Here is a 24342-nt window from a genome sequence, read left to right as displayed (position 1 = left end):
TTGATTATTCATCTATAACTTAAGACTTTTGAAATATTTTATTTTTAGCAAGATTTTTTACAATAACTATAAGAAAAGACTCCAACAAAATTTATGTTCCTATCATGCATAAATCTAAATAAATTGTTGATTTTGCAAAATCTGATGACATCACAGGAGGGTGGAATTACTTTAACTGATCACTTCCAGAAAGTATGATATTTATTTTGATATCATTATGTGAACAGTAATGGTATAATTTTATTTCATTATCATCACGACTATCTAAGTGACTGACCTACATGTAACCGCCTTGGATGTACATTTTGATTGTTGAAGATAGATTTTGACATGTATTGACATTTAAAGTGGCTCATTATTCAATTGCCCGCTTCTTTGAGCACCTTGTATGAAGCATGATTTCACTGTGGAAAGAGTGATACAACCTCCCAATCATTTCATGGGATATTTTTTACATTTCCCCCGGATTGATACAACTATTATGTTTCCAAATAAGAAGTGTGATAAATCCAAACTTCGCTTTGATTTGGTGCATGGCATAAATTTGTTATAAATTCTGCGAACACAACTCGTGCAATTGTTTTTAATTTTTCAAATAAAAAATATTTATGAACATTGAAAACGTTATTTGTTAATATCATTTTTAAATGTACGACTACAATCTTCAAGAACCATGCCATTTGGATATGAGATAGATTAGACAAATCTATTTCAAAGAGAAATTGATAAAAAAAAATAACGACATTTCAGGAATATCGTTATTTCTTTAGATTTTAATAATCCAGGAAAAATATACTTGATACAAATGATTAAAATAGTCATATTGTTTGCTACTTTGATGCACTTTTGTCAAGAAATAAGTATTCTTTATCAATTGATTTTCTTCATTCGAGGTGTTTCAACGAGCCATTGAATTGAGTCACCTGATTTCCATCTATATATATATATTTATTTATCAAACATATCTTTCCAAAATAAAAATTTATCACCTTCAAATGTGTACCTATGCATCAGTCATATCTAAATTGAACTTTAACACTTTACAGTTGTCCTTCCAAATTGTCGTCGATCAATCAATAAATAACGTTGTGATACATATTCTTGGAAGAAAGGCGTCAAGGAAGAAGATGGTAGAGAGAGAAAAATGTTACTCCTCGGCGGGGAATTGAACCCCGGTCTCCCACGTGACAGGCGGGTATACTCACCACTATACTACCGAGGAAGTGATTATCACCCTAGATAAATTGCGATAGAGGCATTATGAGTAGTTGATTAACTTGAGGATGGGTGGTACAGTTGAAATGGCGTAATAACCATTGTTATTCATAAGGTTCCACGGTGTAATGGTTAGCACTCTGGACTCTGAATCCAGCGATCCGAGTTCAAATCTCGGTGGAACCTTATGCTATTTGTATTGGAAATTTTGCTTTTGAATCATGGAAATCCAAGAAATCATTAAAAATCTTATTTTGGTATTGTAATACTAAATATTTAGTTTCTCTTTTCTGGTACATGTATAATTTGAAAGATGAAAAAAATAATTTGAAAACTGGCCGGTGTAGGGGTCGAACCCACGACATTTGCGTTATTAGCACGACGCTCTTTCTTTCCTTTCTTTTATTATAATTTGAAAGATGATAAAAATAATTTGAAAACTGGCCAGTGTGGGGATCAATAGAATGCAATGGGTCTGTGGCGCAATGGATAACGCGTCTGACTACGGATCAGAAGATTCCAGGTTCGAATCCTGGCAGACTCGTAAATTTTCTTTTACAGTCACTTAATATAGACCTCAGAGTCCTGCACGGGAAAGTCAAACAAAATTTCGGTAGTTCTGGTATACATTTGGTTTTCTTTGGGGATAATCTCTTTTATCCACGAAAGATTTTAAGTGAATGTAGTTGGCCTAAATGTCACCGGTCGGTGTTAGATACAGCAAGGAGGAGTACAGTTGGAGATCGGGGATGTATACCCCCTCCAATTAGATGGACAAATATGACCTAGTTTTATATATACGGTCTCAATTGTGAAACATTAGTCCCTAGTGAGTTGTTTTTTTTATCTTCTTAAGGTAATTCCATACTCGCAGTTTTATCTGATACAAGTTTAAAATGTGTATTTATTTCCATTCATTAGAGTTAAAAGTAACAAATTATCAAATAAAATACATAGGTCATCACACTTTTTAAGATGTGAAACGTACATAAAGAGAATCATATATACCGTCAGAAAATTGCAATTTTCCTTAAACAGGGATATTAAAATTCCATACAAACTGGTTATGACGATATAGTAGCATTCATAACAATTTCATGAAATTGTATCTTCACAAAAATATACAAAATGTCTGTAAAAAATAAAGGAAATCATCGCATAATAGACTTGGTAAAGAAATCAATAGAAACAGAGTTATTGCCCTTGGATTCAATATTTTGAAACGCATCATTGATTATTCATCTATAACTTAAGACTTTTGAAATATTTTATTTTTAGCAAGATTTTTTACAATAACTATAAGAAAAGACTCCAACAAAATTTATGTTCCTATCATGCATAAATCTAAATAAATTGTTGATTTTGCAAAATCTGATGACACCACAGGAGGGTGGAATTACTTTAACTGATCACTTCCAGAAAGTATGATATTTATTTTGATATCATTATGTGAACAGTAATGGTATAATTTTATTTCATTATCATCACGACTATCTAAGTGACTGACCTACATGTAACCGCCTTGGATGTACATTTTGATTGTTGAAGATAGATTTTGACATGTATTGACATTTAAAGTGGCTCATTATTCAATTGCCCGCTTCTTTGAGCACCTTGTATGAAGCATGATTTCACTGTGGAAAGAGTGATACAACCTCCCAATCATTTCATGGGATATTTTTTACATTTCCCCCGGATTGATACAACTATTATGTTTCCAAATAAGAAGTGTGATAAATCCAAACTTCGCTTTGATTTGGTGCATGGCATGAATTTGTTATAAATTCTGCGAACACAACTCGTGCAATTGTTTTTAATTTTTCAAATAAAAAATATTTATGAACATTGAAAACGTTATTTGTTAATATCATTTTTAAATGTACGACTACAATCTTCAAGAACCATGCCATTTGGATATGAGATAGATTAGACAAATCTATTTCAAAGAGAAATTGATAAAAAAAAATAACGACATTTCAGGAATATCGTTATTTCTTTAGATTTTAATAATCCAGGAAAAATATACTTGATACAAATGATTAAAATAGTCATATTGTTTGCTACTTTGATGCACTTTTGTCAAGAAATAAGTATTCTTTATCAATTGATTTTCTTCATTCGAGGTGTTTCAACGAGCCATTGAAATGAGTCACCTGATTTCCATGTATATATATATATTTATTTATCAAACATATATTTCCAAAATAAAAATTTATCACCTTCAAATGTGTACCTATGCATCAGTCATATCTAAATTGAACTTTAACACTTTACAGTTGTCCTTCCAAATTGTCGTCGATCAATCAATAAATAACGTTGTGATACATATTCTTGGAAGAAAGGCGTCAAGGAAGAAGATGGTAGAGAGAGAAAAATGTTACTCCTCGGCGGGGAATTGAACCCCGGTCTCCCACGTGACAGGCGGGTATACTCACCACTATACTACCGAGGAAGTGATTATCACCCTAGATAAATTGCGATAGAGGCATTATGAGTAGTTGATTAACTTGAGGATGGGTGGTACAGTTGAAATGGCGTAATAACCATTGTTATTCATAAGGTTCCACGGTGTAATGGTTAGCACTCTGGACTCTGAATCCAGCGATCCGAGTTCAAATCTCGGTGGAACCTTATGCTATTTGTATTGGAAATTTTGCTTTTGAATCATGGAAATCCAAGAAATCATTAAAAATCTTATTTTGGTATTGTAATACTAAATATTTAGTTTCTCTTTTCTGGTACATGTATAATTTGAAAGATGAAAAAAATAATTTGAAAACTGGCCGGTGTAGGGGTCGAACCCACGACATTTGCGTTATTAGCACGACGCTCTTTCTTTCCTTTCTTTTATTATAATTTGAAAGATGATAAAAATAATTTGAAAACTGGCCAGTGTGGGGGTCAATAGAATGCAATGGGTCTGTGGCGCAATGGATAACGCGTCTGACTACGGATCAGAAGATTCCAGGTTCGAATCCTGGCAGACTCGTAAATTTTCTTTTACAGTCACTTAATATAGACCTCAGAGTCCTGCACGGGAAAGTCAAACAAAATTTCGGTAGTTCTGGTATACATCTGGTTTTCTTTGGGGATAATCTCTTTTATCCACGAAAGATTTTAAGTAAATGTAGTTGGCCTAAATGTCACCGGTCGGTGTTAGATACAGCAAGGAGGAGTACAGTTGGAGATCGGGGATGTATACCCCCTCCAATTAGATGGACAAATATGACCTAGTTTTATATATACGGTCTCAATTGTGAAACATTAGTCCCTAGTGAGTTTTTTTTTTTATCTTCTTAAGGTAATTCCATACTCGCAGTTTTATCTGATACAAGTTTAAAATGTGTATTTATTTCCATTCATTAGAGTTAAAAGTAACAAATTATCAAATAAAATACATAGGTCATCACACTTTTTAAGATGTGAAACGTACATAAAGAGAATCATATATACCGTCAGAAAATTGCAATTTTCCTTAAACAGGGATATTAAAATTCCATACAAACTGGTTATGACGATATAGTAGCATTCATAACAATTTCATGAAATTGTATTTTCACAAAAATATACAAAATGTCTGTAAAAAATAAAGGAAATCATCGCATAATAGACTTGGTAAAGAAATCAATAGAAACAGAGTTATTGCCCTTGGATTCAATATTTTGAAACGCATCATTGATTATTCATCTATAACTTAAGACTTTTGAAATATTTTATTTTTAGCAAGATTTTTTACAATAACTATAAGAAAAGACTCCAACAAAATTTATGTTCCCATCATGCATAAATCTAAATAAATTGTTGATTTTGCAAAATCTGATGACACCACAGGAGGGTGGAATTACTTTAACTGATCACTTCCAGAAAGTATGATATTTATTTTGATATCATTATGTGAACAGTAATGGTATAATTTTATTTCATTATCACCACGACTATCTAAGTGACTGACCTAACCGCCTTGGATGTACATTTTGATTGTTGAAGATAGATTTTGACATGTATTGACATTTAAAGTGGCTCATTATTCAATTGCCCGCTTCTTTGAGCACCTTGTATGAAGCATGATTTCACTGTGGAAAGAGTGATACAACCTCCCAATCATTTCATGGGATATTTTTTGCATTTTCCCCGGATTGATACAACTATTATGTTTCCAAATAAGAAGTGTGATAAATCCAAACTTCGCTTTGATTTGGTGCATGGCATAAATTTGTTATAAATTCTGCGAACACAACTCGTGCAATTGTTTTTAATTTTTCAAATAAAAAATATTTATGAACATTGAAAACGTTATTTGTTAATATCATTTTTAAATGTACGACTACAATCTTCAAGAACCATGCCATTTGGATATGAGATAGATTAGACAAATCTATTTCAAAGAGAAATTGATAAAAAAAAAATAACGACATTTCAGGAATATCGTTATTTCTTTAGATTTTAATAATCCAGGAAAAATATACTTGATACAAATGATTAAAATAGTCATATTGTTTGCTACTTTGATGCACTTTTGTCAAGAAATAAGTATTCTTTATCAATTGATTTTCTTCATTCGAGGTGTTTCAACGAGCCATTGAAATGAGTCACCTGATTTCCATCTATATATATATATTTATTTATCAAACATATCTTCCCAAAATAAAAAATTATCACCTTCAAATGTGTACCTATGCATCAGTCATATCTAAATTGAACTTTAACACTTTACAGTTGTCCTTCCAAATTGTCGTCGATCAATCAATAAATAACGTTGTGATACATATTCTTGGAAGAAAGGCGTCAAGGAAGAAGATGGTAGAGAGAGAAAAATGTTACTCCTCGGCGGGGAATTGAACCCCGGTCTCCCACGTGACAGGCGGGTATACTTTTTTTTTTCTCTTTTATTTCAGGCGGGTATACTCACCACTATACTACCGAGGAAGTGATTATCACCCTAGATAAATTGCGATAGAGGCATTATGAGTAGTTGATTAACTTGAGGATGGGTGGTACAGTTGAAATGGCGTAATAACCATTGTTATTCATAAGGTTCCACGGTGTAATGGTTAGCACTCTGGACTCTGAATCCAGCGATCCGAGTTCAAATCTCGGTGGAACCTTATGCTATTTGTATTGGAAATTTTGCTTTTGAATCATGGAAATCCAAGAAATCATTAAAAATCTTATTTTGGTATTGTAATACTAAATATTTAGTTTCTCTTTTCTGGTACATGTATAATTTGAAAGATGAAAAAAATAATTTGAAAACTGGCCGGTGTAGGGGTCGAACCCACGACATTTGCGTTATTAGCACGACGCTCTTTCTTTCCTTTCTTTTATTATAATTTGAAAGATGATAAAAATAATTTGAAAACTGGCCAGTGTGGGGGTCAATAGAATGCAATGGGTCTGTGGCGCAATGGATAACGCGTCTGACTACGGATCAGAAGATTCCAGGTTCGAATCCTGGCAGACTCGTAAATTTTCTTTTACAGTCACTTAATATAGACCTCAGAGTCCTGCACGGGAAAGTCAAACAAAATTTCGGTAGTTCTGGTATACATCTGGTTTTCTTTGGGGATAATCTCTTTTATCCACGAAAGATTTTAAGTGAATGTAGTTGGCCTAAATGTCACCGGTCGGTGTTAGATACAGCAAGGAGGAGTACAGTTGGAGATCGGGGATGTATACCCCCTCCAATTAGATGGACAAATATGACCTAGTTTTATATATACGGTCTCAATTGTGAAACATTAGTCCCTAGTGAGTTTTTTTTATCTTCTTAAGGTAATTCCATACTCGCAGTTTTATCTGATACAAGTTTAAAATGTGTATTTATTTCCATTCATTAGAGTTAAAAGTAACAAATTATCAAATAAAATACATAGGTCATCACACTTTTTAAGATGTGAAACGTACATAAAGAGAATCATATATACCGTCAGAAAATTGCAATTTTCCTTAAACAGGGATATTAAAATTCCATACAAACTGGTTATGACGATATAGTAGCATTCATAACAATTTCATGAAATTGTATCTTCACAAAAATATACAAAATGTCTGTAAAAAATAAAGGAAATCATCGCATAATAGACTTGGTAAAGAAATCAATAGAAACAGAGTTATTGCCCTTGGATTCAATATTTTGAAACGCATCATTGATTATTCATCTATAACTTAAGACTTTTGAAATATTTTATTTTTAGCAAGATTTTTTACAATAACTATAAGAAAAGACTCCAACAAAATTTATGTTCCTATCATGCATAAATCTAAATAAATTGTTGATTTTGCAAAATCTGATGACATCACAGGAGGGTGGAATTACTTTAACTGATCACTTCCAGAAAGTATGATATTTATTTTGATATCATTATGTGAACAGTAATGGTATAATTTTATTTCATTATCATCACGACTATCTAAGTGACTGACCTACATGTAACCGCCTTGGATGTACATTTTGATTGTTGAAGATAGATTTTGACATGTATTGACATTTAAAGTGGCTCATTATTCAATTGCCCGCTTCTTTGAGCACCTTGTATGAAGCATGATTTCACTGTGGAAAGAGTGATACAACCTCCCAATCATTTCATGGGATATTTTTTGCATTTCCCTCGGATTGATACAACTATTATGTTTCCAAATAAGAAGTGTGATAAATCCAAACTTCGCTTTGATTTGGTGCATGGCATAAATTTGTTATAAATTCTGCGAACACAACTCGTGCAATTGTTTTTAATTTTTCAAATAAAAAATATTTATGAACATTGAAAACGTTATTTGTTAATATCATTTTTAAATGTACGACTACAATCTTCAAGAACCATGCCATTTGGATATGAGATAGATTAGACAAATCTATTTCAAAGAGAAATTGATAAAAAAAAATAACGACATTTCAGGAATATCGTTATTTCTTTAGATTTTACTAATCCAGGAAAAATATACTTGATACAAATGATTAAAATAGTCATATTGTTTGCTACTTTGATGCACTTTTGTCAAGAAATAAGTATTCTTTATCAATTGATTTTCTTCATTCGAGGTGTTTCAACGAGCCATTGAAATGAGTCACCTGATTTACATCTATATATATATATTTATTTATCAAACATATCTTTCCAAAATAAAAATTTATCACCTTCAAATGTGTACCTATGCATCAGTCATATCTAAATTGAACTTTAACACTTTACAGTTGTCCTTCCAAATTGTCGTCGATCAATCAATAAATAACGTTGTGATACATATTCTTGGAAGAAAGGCGTCAAGGAAGAAGATGGTAGAGAGAGAAAAATGTTACTCCTCGGCGGGGAATTGAACCCCGGTCTCCCACGTGACAGGCGGGTATACTCACCACTATACTACCGAGGAAGTGATTATCACCCTAGATAAATTGCGATAGAGGCATTATGAGTAGTTGATTAACTTGAGGATGGGTGGTACAGTTGAAATGGCGTAATAACCATTGTTATTCATAAGGTTCCACGGTGTAATGGTTAGCACTCTGGACTCTGAATCCAGCGATCCGAGTTCAAATCTCGGTGGAACCTTATGCTATTTGTATTGGAAATTTTGCTTTTGAATCATGGAAATCCAAGAAATCATTAAAAATCTTATTTTGGTATTGTAATACTAAATATTTAGTTTCTCTTTTCTGGTACATGTATAATTTGAAAGATGAAAAAAATAATTTGAAAACTGGCCGGTGTAGGGGTCGAACCCACGACATTTGCGTTATTAGCACGACGCTCTTTCTTTCCTTTCTTTTATTATAATTTGAAAGATGATAAAAATAATTTGAAAACTGGCCAGTGTGGGGATCAATAGAATGCAATGGGTCTGTGGCGCAATGGATAACGCGTCTGACTACGGATCAGAAGATTCCAGGTTCGAATCCTGGCAGACTCGTAAATTTTGTTTTACAGTCACTTAATATAGACCTCAGAGTCCTGCACGGGAAAGTCAAACAAAATTTCGGTAGTTCTGGTATACATTTGGTTTTCTTTGGGGATAATCTCTTTTATCCACGAAAGATTTTAAGTGAATGTAGTTGGCCTAAATGTCACCGGTCGGTGTTAGATACAGCAAGGAGGAGTACAGTTGGAGATCGGGGATATATACCCCCTCCAATTAGATGGACAAATATGACCTAGTTTTATATATACGGTCTCAATTGTGAAACATTAGTCCCTAGTGAGTTTTTTTTTATCTTCTTAAGGTAATTCCATACTCGCAGTTTTATCTGATACAAGTTTAAAATGTGTATTTATTTCCATTCATTAGAGTTAAAAGTAACAAATTATCAAATAAAATACATAGGTCATCACACTTTTTAAGATGTGAAACGTACATAAAGAGAATCATATATACCGTCAGAAAATTGCAATTTTCCTTAAACAGGGATATTAAAATTCCATACAAACTGGTTATGACGATATAGTAGCATTCATAACAATTTCATGAAATTGTATCTTCACAAAAATATACAAAATGTCTGTAAAAAATAAAGGAAATCATCGCATAATAGACTTGGTAAAGAAATCAATAGAAACAGAGTTATTGCCCTTGGATTCAATATTTTGAAACGCATCATTGATTATTCATCTATAACTTAAGACTTTTGAAATATTTTATTTTTAGCAAGATTTTTTACAATAACTATAAGAAAAGACTCCAACAAAATTTATGTTCCTATCATGCATAAATCTAAATAAATTGTTGATTTTGCAAAATCTGATGACATCACAGGAGGGTGGAATTACTTTAACTGATCACTTCCAGAAAGTATGATATTTATTTTGATATCATTATGTGAACAGTAATGGTATAATTTTATTTCATTATCATCACGACTATCTAAGTGACTGACCTACATGTAACCGCCTTGGATGTACATTTTGATTGTTGAAGATAGATTTTGACATGTATTGACATTTAAAGTGGCTCATTATTCAATTGCCCGCTTCTTTGAGCACCTTGTATGAAGCATGATTTCACTGTGGAAAGAGTGATACAACCTCCCAATCATTTCATGGGATATTTTTTACATTTCCCCCGGATTGATACAACTATTATGTTTCCAAATAAGAAGTGTGATAAATCCAAACTTCGCTTTGATTTGGTGCATGGCATAAATTTGTTATAAATTCTGCGAACACAACTCGTGCAATTGTTTTTAATTTTTCAAATAAAAAATATTTATGAACATTGAAAACGTTATTTGTTAATATCATTTTTAAATGTACGACTACAATCTTCAAGAACCATGCCATTTGGATATGAGATAGATTAGACAAATCTATTTCAAAAAGAAATTGATAAAAAAAATAACGACATTTCAGGAATATCGTTATTTCTTTAAATTTTAACAATCCAGGAAAAATATACTTGATACAAATGATTAAAATAGTCATATTGTTTGCTACTTTGATGCACTTTTGTCAAGAAATAAGTATTCTTTATCAATTGATTTTCTTCATTCAAGGTGTTTCAACGAGCCATTGAAATGAGTCACCTGATTTACATGTATATATATATATATATATTTATTTATCAAACCTATCTTCCCAAAATGAAACTTTAACACCTTCAAATGTGTACCTATGCATCAGTCATAGCTAAATTGAACTTTAACACTTGATAGTTGTCCTTCCAAATTGTCGTCGATCAATCAATAACGTTGTTCATTCATACTTTATTTCCTCCCTTAGGAGATTTTGAAAAAAGTACATTTACATCAATATAATTACAAATACATGTACATACAAAGAAAGAAAGAAAAGAGAAAAACACATTATGTACACAATATAACCAAAAATAGAAAAGAATAGGATATTCTTAGTTGTACACCTCAACAGATGAGTACATATGGTAGCAGCTGTCCCTTTTATAGCCAAAGCATATTTAATATAGATATAATTACTGCAGTGAGCATCTGTAGTATAGGGCTGAAGTGCTGCACACCAATTTAAAGTTCAGCAGACGGAATGCTTTGGCGTCCATCTTATTTAAAGGTGTAGATATTTGGCCACCAAGAAGAACAAGGTACCATTCAAATTCCGAGAGCCCACATATTTCTGCACACAGTTCGACACTGAAGTTAGTAGCGATGGCGTTCCACCACTGTTCTCGTATGCTGGCGGTACTTAGACACAAACAAGACGAGTGACAGAAAACATCCATGAACGAATTACCACATAAATGACAGAAATGAACACGGCCATTTACATGCATACCTGTATATATTTTGCATATGAATTTGCAAAGTTCAATGTTACCTAATTTCCAAATTGTGGCAGGTTTTATATCTGAAAATATTTGTTTGAATAAATGGAAATCCGGACTGTTCATCCTCAATTGCCGCTGGTCTTGGTGATGCAATGATACGGTATTTCTGGATATCCTTTTCCAGGATAACTTATCTGGGAAGAATCCGTTGTCAAGCCATGTACTTATATAATTGGTAAGATTGTATGTTTGCAAGGTTTGAATGATATCTGGAATAAAACCATATTGGACTTCTGAAAGGTTTTGCTAGTAAGAAAATAATCGAGTCAAGAATATTTTCTTTGGTAGAGTGTTTATGTCCACTCGACAGAGCCTTCCTAAGAACAGTAGTTTTCTTGTATCTATTTATGCGCTGATGGGCAATATATCAAAAAGTGACTCACATATATAGGATCTGCATAATTTTGGTAAATTTAGAGATTTTTTGCACACAAAATGTTGAAAAATACAAAGGTTTTGGCGGTCTGAACAGGTCATATTATTCCAGAGTTCGCATCCATAAAGTACTGTAGGCATAACGATTGTTTTATATAAATGAGATACAGTCATTGGGTTGAGAAAATGGGATCCTATGTCAGATAGTGTAAAAAAGGATTTTCTGCCCTTTTCGCAGGCTCTTCCTATTCTTTCAGAAAGTTGGAATTTGTGATGAATCACGATACCTAGGTGGTTATAGGATTCTTCACATGGAATCGATGATTGTCCCAGATGCCAAGGAAAGTTGTTATCCATTTTACTCCTCTTACCACGGAATTTCACCACGCACGATTTTGACGCATTGGAGGAAAATCGTCATTTATTCGAATATGCGTATGCAATATCTAACAAGTTTTGGAGGGCCATTGGGGATAATCCAATGCAGGATATATCATCTGCCAATGAGGAACAGCTGCTCATAACATTAAGGATACCTGTATTAGGACTACTTAGCTCTAATTCATCAACAAGATCGTTAATATAAACAAGATATAAAAATGTAGACAAAACACCACCTTGTCTTACACCTTGATCAACAGAGAACCATCTAGATTGGGTTTGATTTACAACAATAGATCTAGATGTTACTTTATGACAGTTATTAATCAGTGACCAGGTTTTACCTTTTATTCCAAGTTTGTAAAGCTTTAACATGAGGCCATTCCTCCAAACAGTATCAAAAGCCTTACTGCTATTCAAAAAGCTAACATAGACATTGTTGCCTTGTTCTATATTATGAAAAATTGTCTCTTGTAAATTAAACGACGCGGTTAAACAACCTAGATATTTTTGAAAACCTTGTTGTTGAGCATTTGGGAAATGTTTTGATACAAGAGTTGAGTTTGAGATACGAGATAGAATTATTTTCTCAAGTATTTTAAAAAAGCACGTCAAAAGAGATATAGGCCTATAACTGTTGCATGCGGCTTTCGATTTGTCTCCACCTTTATATAATGGAACTATTAAGCCGCGCTTCCATTCATGGGGAATATTACCGCAGGCTATGACTGCATTGAACATTTTCAGAAGACAGAAGGTAAGAATTTTACCTCCGTGAATAATATGTTCATTTGTTAGTGAATCATGGCCAGGTGCTTTCCGTAACTTTAGATTATTTATAATTGGTGTAAGTTCTTCCAATTCTATATTACCACCCGGTAAGTCACTAACATCAACCTCACATTCTTTTATAATGTTGCTAATATTATTCTCAACTTCGTATTTAAAGTTAGAATCAAAATGTTCCTCTTCTAAAGGACTGTAAATTTTTTCAAAATGAGAAGCAAAGACTTCCGCTACACTATTTGGGTCATTTTGAATCTGACCATTGTTGTCTTCTATTTCGGGATAAATTCTAGAGGTTCGGGGTTTTCTGCGTTTGGCTAATTTCCAAAATAGACGTATGTCACATTCTGCCGCATTGTCGAGGTCACGGTAAACCTTACACATGTGTTTTTCATGTTCTTCATTTAGAGCGTTTCGAAACAGTCGCTTTGCTCTTTTATAATTTCGATATGATGTAAAGTTCATACCGCGAGGACGTCCTTCAGATATCCATATACGACGCTTAGAACGTTCAATAGTGTGAAGTTCTTTAACGACTTTTGTCCATTCCGGACGAGTAAAAACATTGAATGACGTAAATGGGATTGATTCCCTGGCACATCTGTGGAGAGTATTCGAAATAGTACGGATATACTCGCCCAGGTCTGTATTGTTATTTATGTTAGATTCTAACAGGTGCTCTTGGGCGTTGTCAACTTTCTGTCTGTATTCTACGACAGCCTCGGGTGCAGCTTTGTGCCACACCGGTAATTGTGATTGGGTGTACCTAAGATTATATGTAGCTATATTGAAATCTATAGTTGCTATGATAGGTAAATGGTCAGAAGTTGTAGAAAATGTACCTTCCGGAATAATTCTATAACTTTGCAAATTTTCTAAGACATACTTGTCAAAAAGAATATAATCTAAGGTTGTAAATTTTTGAACAAAAGAAAACTTTTCACCTTCTACGACAAAGTCAGTATTCTGAATGCATAAATTATGCTTTGAAACTAAATTTAGCAATAAATTTGATTTGCGTGCGTTTGTATTGCAGAAATCAACAATACTGCCATTCATGTCGCCTGCAATAATGACTTTACCATAATCCGAGTAATAATTGTACAAACTATCTACAATATTAAGAACATGTTGATATGCATCAATATCGTTGTCTGATGGTAGATAAACACCAAAAATATACATAACACAACCTTTTTTATCTTGAAGTTGAATACCTAATACTCGATTGGTTTCAGAACATGGAATTTCTTTCACAGAAAACAATAATGACTTTTTAAACATAATTGCAACACCTCCTCTACCATACATATTAGAATTTTGCTGCGAAGCGTTCTCATCATCTATTTTTACAAAGCTGTGGTAATCTTTGTGTACAGAGTTTAGATAATGTTTGGTATTTTCTCTAAGCTTATGCTCAGAGATAATTACAATGTCACAATTTTCTCTATCCAACAGTGAGGACAGGCATAATGTAGATGAAATAATTCCACGCCATCATGACTACCATAATAACATGAAGGAAAATAAACCAATGCATTGTTTGATAATTCATACCGAGTGACATTATTTAGTTCTGTTGTTAGTTTTCTTTACACGATCAGATGCGAGATAAATATCAGTCAACATCGTGTTCACAATGAATTTCAGAGTCCCAGTTCTCTTGGGTTGGTTGCAACGCGCATTTTTTTTTACTCCAGTCTCTGTTGTTTAACCACCGTCTGCACCTCACTCCTTCAGGCCAGAATCGGGGCGATTCTACAATTTTAGCAAACTGTGTGGGTACGTTTACCTTTTGCAGTAACTAGAGAGCTTCCGTATCGTGGTTTGAATAACATTAGGTGGGTAGTTTTTACACCTTTGTCCTGAATGTAGTTTTCAATACCATATTTGGTTGATTTTTTGTTTATTCCCGAAAGATAGTATCTAGCTGTCTTATTGTATGTAACCCCTATGAAGATGTCTTCTTCTTGCTTTGCTTTTTTGGGTTGCAGAGTCACCATGCACGATTCCCCGTTATAATTCACCGATCTATTGACATTGTCTGATTGAACTCTTTGTGTACTAGCATTCCTATGCCTTTCAGAGCGTGTCGAATTTACCTCGGTTATTTCAATATCGTTTTGGCCATCACCGTTATGTTGACCACGAGTGGGAGAGGTACACCGCGGGATTTCAGTGGAGAGTGCAGGCACTGCTCTTCCTTCATCTGCTGGGTGATTTTGCGTCGGTGTGTTTGACATGTAAGTACGCAAAGATTGAATTCCCTCAGCGACGACGTTGCCTAACGAATCGGACTGGGAATTATGGTGGATGGTACGACAAGATTCTGCTTCCTCCACCAGGCAACGATTTTCCGATATTGTAGACGTTTTTGATTGCTCGTCTACTATATTTGCATATGTTTTATTTGGACTAAGGGTGCTTAATTGTTTTTGAAAGTTTAGACTAACTTTGGCTAGTCTTTTAAGTTCATAATTTGTTTTGTTTTTATGAATTCGGCATTCATCAAAATCAGATTCCACACGTTTGATATTGTCGGCTGTGAGCTTCTGAAAGGAGTCATATTTAGCAAATCTTGATGTGGCCTCAGCTTTGAGACATTCGTAGTCTAACCGAAGTTGCTCATGTTCCGAACGTAGCGACCGGATATTTGATTCCAGATTTTCAATAGATTTGTTCTTAGAGCCTAAAGTATCTTCCAACTCAGTCACTCTTTGCATCAGAGATTGCATGGTCACCCTTAGTTCAACTAGATTGATTTTTGAGCTATCGGTGCCACATGATGAATTTTTATTTCTGTCGAAGATAGTTTCTATTCCGAGCTTATCATCTTGAAGAAACATGTGCAGAGTAAAGCAATCTCTGGCATATTTTACTGTGCTAGGACTGCTTTTAGTGGATTTTATGTTAATAAGATTACCCCGTGGACAATCACTTTGACTTTTCGCTCGTGTGCATAGTATGTCCCGATACCAGCATATCATGCTTTCATTGTTAGAACACAAATCGGTAAGCTTCCCTATGTATATTTCTTTTGGTAAGTTTTTAAGCGGTTCATCTAGGTATTCAATACCTGTTTGATTCAAAATCCTATCGTTGATAGGAATGGATTGTGAATCGAACACGGCTTGATTGAGAGACATGTTGTAGTTCATATCGTAAGAAGTACTCACGGAACTCATGGGTTGGGAAGTAAATAAGTTGACAAACTCGTCTGTTTCCTCAGAATTGTCACAATTTAGCATGTCTGTTAGTAGAACACTTGTATTTCCACTTTCTGTAGCATTTGCACCGTTGTCTGTGCTAGGATAATGCAAAGAACCATTAGATTTACTTCCTTCGGTAATACGACGTCCGCTACTGGTAGCCGCCATTTTTTATTTTATAAAAATAACAACATTTCAGGAATATCGTTATTTCTTTAGATTTTAATAATCCAGGAAAAATATACTTGATACAAATGATTAAAATAGTCATATTGTTTGCTACTTTGATGCACTTTTGTCAAGAAATAAGTATTCTTTATCAATTGATTTTCTTCATTCGAGGTGTTTCAACGAGCCATTGAAATGAGTCACCTGATTTACATGTATATATGTATATATATATATATATATATATTTATTTATTTATCAAACATATCTTCCCAAAATGAAAATTTATCACCTTCAAATGTGTACCTATCCATCAGTCATATCTAAATTGAACTTTAACACTTTACAGTTGTCCTTCCAAATTGTCGTCGATCAATCAATAACGTTGTGATACATATTCTTGGAAGAAAGGCGTCAAGGAAGAAGATGGTACAGAGAGAAAAATGTTACACCTCGGCGGGGAATTGAACCCCGGTCTCCCACGTGACAGGCGGGTATACTCACCACTATACTACCGAGGAAGTAATTATCACCCTAGATAAATTGCGATAGAGGCATCATGAGTAGTTGATTAACTTGAGGATGGGTGGTACAGTTGAGATGGCGTAATAACCATTGTTATTCATTAGGTTCCATGGTGTAATGGTTAGCACTCTGGACTCTGAATCCAGCGATCCGAGTTCAAATCTCGGTGGAACATTATGCTATTTGTATTGGAAATTATGCTTTTGAATCATGGAAATCCAAGAAATCATTAAAACTCTTATTTTTGGTATTGTGCTACTAAATATTTAGTTTCTCTTTTCTGGTACATGTATAATTTGAAAGAAGATAAAAATAACTTGAAAACTGGCCAGTGTAGGGGTCGAACCCACGACATTTGCGTTATTAGCACGACGCTCTTTTTTTCTTTTCTTTTATTATAATTTGAAAGATGATAAAAATGATTTGAAAACTGGCCAGTGTGGGGGTCGAACCCACGACATTCGCGTTATTAGCACGACGCTTTAACCGACTGAGCTAACCGGCCTGTGATAATATTTGGTTGATTGACAACTGGTCGAATATATTGTAGTAGTCTATGTCGTTGACAGTAAATATTTTATCAATACAAAGTGTGGTATGATTAATTTATGTTTTGATATATACTTGTATGTAAAGGAGAACGGTTTTAATTCACGAAGGAGCAATTCATGGGAACATTTTACCCAGCTGAAAACGTCTTCTTTTGAATCCACGTAAATGAATGATTTTGTTCGTGATAAATTAAATCGTATATTGAAAACTTAAAGAAAACGCACAGAATGTGACAGAATTTGAGTATTTACAAGCCATGGTCTAGTTGAACGTGTAGTTTGCTGTAACTGACGGTATTTTGCAACTATCAAAGGATGCACCAATTAACACCTATCTGTATAACTAATATAATCCCTAAGATCTGATGAATAATTCAGCAAAATAAACAAGGGAAAATTGCTTGAGAGAATACCTACAATGAGCGTTTCGTACAAACCGCTCAAACACAATCGCCATATCCTCGAACACGGGAACGATGATCGAAACTGGCGTAAGTGACTACACATTTCGTTTGTTATGAAATGTTATATCGTTTCATGATTAGCTTGAAGTACTATAAGTGTAAGAAAGTAACTTATTACGCAAATGTTCAATGTGCCATTGAGATAAACGTTGGATAGTAAATTTTCTCTAAAATTGGCATACTAAATTGTTTAGAAATGTGACACGTGCGCAGTGCCTCTCTTCCGCATCATTCTGAACTGGTGACTTTTGAGGTCAATGTACATTGCAGACTACGAATAGGAATTTCAGTCTGGAAGACGATAATTCATGAATGGACATGTTCTGCTGATTTGACGGGTATATTGCTTCAGATCCACTTTGATGCAACGAAATGAAATATATTCAATCACAAATATGTCATTCTCTTTGGGTTTTTTAATTCTGCAATTTATTTGCTATCAATTACAGCTGGTATTGCTTTAAAGAACATCAACAACTAGTCATTGCATGAGATGACATGCAATGGATCTGTGGCGCAATGGATAACGCGTCCGACTACGGATCAGAAGATTCCAGGTTCGAATCCTAGCAGACTCGTAAATTTTCTTTTACAGTCACTTAATATAGACCTCAGAGTCCTGCACGGGAAAGTCAAACAAAATTTCTGAAGTTCTGGTATACATCTGGTTTTCTTTGGGGATAATCTCTTTTATCCACGAAAGATTTTAAGTGAACGTAGTTGGCCTAAATGTCATCGGTCGGTGTTAGATACAGCAAGGAGGAGTACAGTTGGAGATCGGGAATGTATACCCCCTCCAATTAGATGGACAAATATGACCTAGTTATGCCCCCCTTTGAAAAAGAGGGGGCATATTGTTTTGTACCTGTCGGTCGGTCGGTCTGTCTGTAGACCATGTGTTGTCCGCTCAATATCTTGAGAACCATTCATTTGATGATAATGATATTTCATATGTGGGTTAGTTATGAGTAGAAGGGGATCCCTATTGTTTTTCAGGTCAAAAGGTCAAAGGTAAAGGATCAATCTACTCTGGACCTAGGAATATAATGTCCGCTCAATATCTTGAGAACCCTTTGCTTGAAAGACATCAAACTTGGCTCACTGGTACATCCTAAGGAGTAGATGACCCTATTAATTTTGAGGTCATATGGTCAAAGGTCAAGGGTCAAACTGGGCATAGGAATATACTGACCATTCAATGTCTAGAGAACCCTTTGCTTGACAGACATCAAACTTGGTATGCCAGTACATCTTCAGAAGATGACCCCCATCGATTTTGTGGTCACATGGTCAAAGGTCAAGGGTCAAACTGGACATAGGAATATACTGTCCGTTAAATATCTCGAGAACCCTTTGCTTGACAGACATCAAACTTGATACACTGGTATATCTTCAAGAGAAGATGACCCCTATTGATTTTGAGGTCACATGGTCAAAGGTCAAGGGTCAAACTTGACATGGGAATATACTGTCTGCTCAGTATCTTGAGAACCCTTTTCTTGACAGACATCAAACTTGGTACACTGGTAGATCTTCAAGAGAAAATTACCCCTATTTATTTTGAGGTCACATGTTTAAAGGTCAAGGGTCAAACTGGACATAGGAATATACTGTCCGTTCAATATCTTGAGAACCCTTTGCTTGACAGACATCAAACGTGGTACACTGGTACGTCTTTAGGAGAAGACGACCCCTATTGATTTTCAGATCACATGGTCAAAGGTCAAACTGGACATTGGAATATACTGTCTGCTCCATATCTTGAGAACCCTTCGCTTGACAGACATCAAACGTGGTACCCTGGTACGTCTTCAAAAGAAGATGACACCTATTGATTTTGAGGTCGCATGGTCAAAGGTCAAGGGTTAAACTGTACATAGGAATATACTGTCCGCTCAATATATTGAGAACCCTTTACTTGACAGACATCAAACTTGGTACACTGGTACATCTTCAGGAGAAGATGACTACTAATTATTTTAAGGTCACATGGTCAAAAGTCAAGGGTCAAATTGGACATAGGAATATACTGTCCATTCAATATCTTGAGAACCCTTTGCTTGACAGACATCAAACTTGGTACACTGGTACATCTTCAGGAGTTGATGACCCCTATTGAGTTTTAGGTCACATGGTCAATCCACTCTTGACATAGGAAGATATTGTCTGCTCAATATTTTGAATTGATGATACTACTCTCAATTAAATGATGTGTGTGTGTATAACCCTTTTCAATTTTGCACCATGGGGGCATATGTGTTTTACAAACATCTCTTGTTTTATATAATGTGAAAGATTAGTACCTAGTGAATTTTTTTTATCTTCTTAACTGATCACTTCCAGAAAGTGTGATATTTATTTTGATATCATTGTAACGTTTCGTCCGTCAATGACTTGGGTTACAATAATTTATTGCGTGGGTCTCCTGTTTCTGAGATCTACCTTGAATCATTTAAAACCAAACACGAGATGGGCTTAAGGAATATAGATAAATTTAATGAAATAATAAATTATGATAATATATATAAAACATCAAATGTGGGAAACCCGAATAGTATATAAAGTTAACCGGGTTCAATGGGATACCCGGATAGATGCAACAGTACAGCCGGATCAAAGACTAATAATCACAAAAGGGTGGCACCAAATCCTAGCTGGGTAATACACTACAATAGTGATAATTGATTAATTACCATCTTCTTGGGCTCTTCAGGCTCCATTCTATAGTGAGAAGTGTATCTCAAATGTCTCTCTTCTCTTCTGTTCTCTTGGTCTCAAATGCCTGGCTTTTATAGCAAACGGTTGAAGAGGGCCGAATTACAGCACGAGCGACTCTCGTGGTACCGCATGTTTTAGCGCCATATTTGGAGAGATGGGAGATTTATTCAGTTTGGGAATAAGTTGTGTTATGGATATATCATGGGGTATAGGATGGTACAAATGTAAGGGAAACACGTAGGAAATGATGCCAGTGTTATATCAGGTAAGGATGCCGAGTAAACTCTCTTATTTATTAAGGACTGTTGTTGCCATCTACTTCGCATCGAGGAAATTCGGGTTCCCGTATATAAATCATTACGATATGAATGTACAAAGATTCTTTACACATTTAAGTTGATCAAATGATGATTAAGTTCATCAATACATATCTTATTATTGATAGTTGTACACAATCTAATTTTGGACTAGCCGTTACATCATTATGTGAACAGTAATGGTATAATTTTATTTCATTATCACCACGACTATCTAAGTGACTGACCTAACCGCTTGGATGTACATTTTGATTGTTGAAGATAGATTTTGACATGTATTGACATTTAAAGTGGCTCATTATTCAATTGCCCGCTTCTTTGAGCACCTTGTATGAAGCATGATTTCACTGCGGAAAGAGTGATACAACCTTTCAATCATTTCATGGGATATTTTTTGAATTTTCCCCGGATTGATAAAACTATTATGTTTCCAAATAAGAAGTGTGATAAATCCAACTTCGCTTTGATTTGGTGCATGGCATAAATTTGTTATAAATTCTGCGAAGAGAACTCGTGCAATTTTTTTTTAATTTTTCAAATAAAAAATATTTATTAACATTGAAAACGTTATTTGTTAATATCATTTTTAAATGTACAACTACAATCTTCAAGAACCATGCCATTTGGATGAGATAGATTAGACAAATCTATTTCAAAAAGAAATAGCGACATTTCAGGAATATCGTTATTTCTTTAGATTTTAATAATCCAGGAAAAATATACTTGATACAAATGATTAAAATAGTCATATTGTTTGCTACTTTGATGCACTTTTGTCAAGAAATAAGTATTCTTTATCAATTGATTTTCTTCATTCGAGGTGTTTCAACGAGCCATTGAAATGAGTCACCTGATTTACATGTATATATATATATATATATTTATTTATCAAACCTATCTTCCCAAAATGAAACTTTAACACCTTGAAATGTGTACCTATGCATCAGTCATATCTAAATTGAACTTTAACACTTTATAGTTGTCCTTCCAAATTGTCGTCGATCAATCAATAATGTTGTGATACATATTCTTGGAAGAAAGGCGTCAAGGAAGAAGATGGTACAGAGAGAAAAATGTTACTCTTCGGTGGGGAATTGAACCCCAGTCTCCCACGTGACAGGCGGGTATACTCACCACTATACTACCGAAGTAATTATCACTCTAGATAAATTGCGATAGAGGCATCATGAGTAGTTGATTAATATATTTTTTTTAATTAATTTTCCCGGAGTGATAAAACAGTGTTTTGTTTCCAAATAAGAAGTGTGATAGATACAAATTTCGCTTTGATTTAATGCATAGCATAAATTTGTTATAAAAGTTATAAAATCTGCGAAGACAACGCGTGCAATTTGTTTTTTAATTTTTCAAATAGAAAATATTTATTAACATTGAAAACGTTATTTGTTAATATGTTTTTTTAAATGTACCACTTCAATCTTCAAGAAACGTGTCATTTGAAAATGAGATATATTAGACAAATCTATTTAAAAAAGAAATTGATAAAAATTAACGACTTTTCAGGAATGTCGTTAGTTGTTTAGATTTTAACGATCCTGGAAAAAAAATACTTGATAGAAATAGACATATTGTTTGCTACTTTTATGCACTTTCGTCAAGTAATAAGTATTCTTTATAAATTAATTTTCTTCATTTGAGGTGTATCAACGAGCAACGAAATTCGCCGTATTAGCACGACGCTCTAACCGACTGAGCTAACCGGCCTGTGATAATATTTGGTTGATTGACAACTGGTCGAATATATTGTAGTAGTCTATGTCGTTGACAGTAAATATCTTATCAATACAAAGTGTGGTATGATTAATTTGTGTTTTGATATATACTTGTATGTAAAGGATTGAATGACTGATTGGATATTGTTTAACGTCCCTCTGGAAAATATTTCACTCATATGGAGACGTCACCACTGCCGGTGAAGGGCTGCAAAATTTAGGCCTTTGCTCGGCGCTTATGGCCATTGAGCAGGGAGAGATCTTTATCGTGCCACACCTGCTGTAACAAGGGACCTCGGTTTTTTCGGTCTCATCCGAAGGACCGCCCCATTTAGTCGCCTCTTACGACAAGCAAGGGGTACTGAGGACGTATTCTAACCTGGATCCCCACGGGGTTGTATGTGAAGGAGCAATGTATGTAAAGGAGCAATGTTTTATTTTATGAAGGAGCAATTCATGGGAACATTTTTACCAAACTGAAAATGTCTTCTTTTGAATCCACGTAAATGAATGAAAATATTTTTTTCGTCATAAAGTAAATCGTACATTGAAAACTTAAAGAAAACGCACAGAATGTGAGGATATACAAGCCATCGTACAGTTGAACGTTGATTGTCGTAATTGACGGTGATTTTCTAAGGATGCGCCAATGAACACCTAACGGTATATAACTGATATAATCCGTAAGATTTGATGAATAATTCAGCGAAATAAACAAGAGAAAATTGCTTGAGAGCATACCTACAATGACCGTTTCGTAGAAACCGCTCAAACACAATCGTCATATCCTCGGACACGAGAATGATGATCGAAACTGGCGTAAGTGACTACACATTTCGTTTGTTATATCGTTTCATGAATAGCTTGAAGTACTATAAGTGTAAGAAAGTAATTAATTACGCAAATGTAAAAAATAAACTTTTCATAGTATATATTCTTCAAAATTGGCATATCAAATTGTTTAGATATCTGACACCTACATGTACGCAATGTCTCTCTTGCGCATTATTCAGAACTGGTGACCTTCGAGGTCAATATACTTCGGAACTATCAACAGGAATTACTTTCTGAAGACGATTATTCATGAATCGACATGTTCTGCTGATTTGACGGGTATATTGCTTCAGACCTATTTAGATTCAATAAAATGACATATATTGAATCACAAAAATGTCATTCTCTTCGTTCTTTTATTCTTTTTTTTTTTTTTTTGGCCATCAATTACAGCTGGTATTGCTTTAAAGAACATCAACAACTAGTCATTGCATGAGATGACATGCAATGGGTCTGTGGCGCAATTACGCGTCTGACTACGGATCAGAAGATTCCAGGTTCGAATCCTGGCAGACTCGTAAAGTTTGATCTAGTTTCATTGATACAGTTTAAACTGCGAAATATGAGAGAGAGAGAGAAAGAAAGAAAGAAAGAGAGCGAGAGAGAGAATTGTTACTTCCCGGCGGGGAGTTGAATCCCGGTCTCCCACGTGACAGTTACCACTATACTACCGAGGAAGTAATTATTACTCTAGATAATTTGCGATAGAGGCATCACGAGTAGTTGTTTAAGTTGATGATGAGTGGTACAGTTGAAGCAGCGTAATAACCATTGTTATTCAG

The 24342-nt window shown here is 34.4% G+C and overlaps 15 non-coding genes across 15 annotated transcripts; 9 read left to right on the top strand and 6 right to left on the bottom strand.

The window, feature by feature from the left end:
- Positions 1-1150: 1150 nt before the first annotated feature.
- On the bottom strand, positions 1151-1222 carry Trnad-guc (transfer RNA aspartic acid (anticodon GUC)). The gene has a single exon. It is a non-coding gene; the product is annotated as a tRNA-Asp (tRNA).
- Positions 1223-1329: 107 nt separating this feature from the next.
- Trnaq-cug (transfer RNA glutamine (anticodon CUG)) lies at positions 1330-1401 on the top strand. The gene has a single exon. It is a non-coding gene; the product is annotated as a tRNA-Gln (tRNA).
- Positions 1402-1686: 285 nt separating this feature from the next.
- On the top strand, positions 1687-1759 carry Trnar-acg (transfer RNA arginine (anticodon ACG)). The gene has a single exon. It is a non-coding gene; the product is annotated as a tRNA-Arg (tRNA).
- A 1836-nt stretch (positions 1760-3595) lies between these two features.
- Trnad-guc (transfer RNA aspartic acid (anticodon GUC)) lies at positions 3596-3667 on the bottom strand. Its single transcript has one exon. It is a non-coding gene; the product is annotated as a tRNA-Asp (tRNA).
- A 107-nt stretch (positions 3668-3774) lies between these two features.
- Positions 3775-3846, top strand: Trnaq-cug (transfer RNA glutamine (anticodon CUG)). Its single transcript has one exon. It is a non-coding gene; the product is annotated as a tRNA-Gln (tRNA).
- Positions 3847-4131: 285 nt separating this feature from the next.
- Trnar-acg (transfer RNA arginine (anticodon ACG)) lies at positions 4132-4204 on the top strand. The gene has a single exon. It is a non-coding gene; the product is annotated as a tRNA-Arg (tRNA).
- Positions 4205-6035: 1831 nt separating this feature from the next.
- On the bottom strand, positions 6036-6141 carry Trnaf-gaa (transfer RNA phenylalanine (anticodon GAA)). The gene is made up of 2 exons: positions 6105-6141; positions 6036-6070 (listed from the first exon to the last, which is right to left on the bottom strand). It is a non-coding gene; the product is annotated as a tRNA-Phe (tRNA).
- Positions 6142-6248: 107 nt separating this feature from the next.
- On the top strand, positions 6249-6320 carry Trnaq-cug (transfer RNA glutamine (anticodon CUG)). Its single transcript has one exon. It is a non-coding gene; the product is annotated as a tRNA-Gln (tRNA).
- A 285-nt stretch (positions 6321-6605) lies between these two features.
- Trnar-acg (transfer RNA arginine (anticodon ACG)) lies at positions 6606-6678 on the top strand. Its single transcript has one exon. It is a non-coding gene; the product is annotated as a tRNA-Arg (tRNA).
- A 1833-nt stretch (positions 6679-8511) lies between these two features.
- On the bottom strand, positions 8512-8583 carry Trnad-guc (transfer RNA aspartic acid (anticodon GUC)). Its single transcript has one exon. It is a non-coding gene; the product is annotated as a tRNA-Asp (tRNA).
- Positions 8584-8690: 107 nt separating this feature from the next.
- On the top strand, positions 8691-8762 carry Trnaq-cug (transfer RNA glutamine (anticodon CUG)). The gene has a single exon. It is a non-coding gene; the product is annotated as a tRNA-Gln (tRNA).
- Positions 8763-9047: 285 nt separating this feature from the next.
- Trnar-acg (transfer RNA arginine (anticodon ACG)) lies at positions 9048-9120 on the top strand. Its single transcript has one exon. It is a non-coding gene; the product is annotated as a tRNA-Arg (tRNA).
- A 7747-nt stretch (positions 9121-16867) lies between these two features.
- Trnad-guc (transfer RNA aspartic acid (anticodon GUC)) lies at positions 16868-16939 on the bottom strand. Its single transcript has one exon. It is a non-coding gene; the product is annotated as a tRNA-Asp (tRNA).
- Positions 16940-17046: 107 nt separating this feature from the next.
- Trnaq-cug (transfer RNA glutamine (anticodon CUG)) lies at positions 17047-17118 on the top strand. The gene has a single exon. It is a non-coding gene; the product is annotated as a tRNA-Gln (tRNA).
- Positions 17119-17374: 256 nt separating this feature from the next.
- Positions 17375-17448, bottom strand: Trnai-aau (transfer RNA isoleucine (anticodon AAU)). Its single transcript has one exon. It is a non-coding gene; the product is annotated as a tRNA-Ile (tRNA).
- Positions 17449-24342: the final 6894 nt, after the last annotated feature.

The sequence above is a fragment of the Ostrea edulis genome, chromosome 1, assembly GCF_947568905.1.
Source record: "Ostrea edulis chromosome 1, xbOstEdul1.1, whole genome shotgun sequence".
NCBI classification, from domain to species: Eukaryota; Metazoa; Mollusca; class Bivalvia; order Ostreida; family Ostreidae; genus Ostrea; species Ostrea edulis.
Note: the sequence above shows the minus strand (reverse complement) of the source record. Positions and strands in the feature narration are given on the sequence as shown.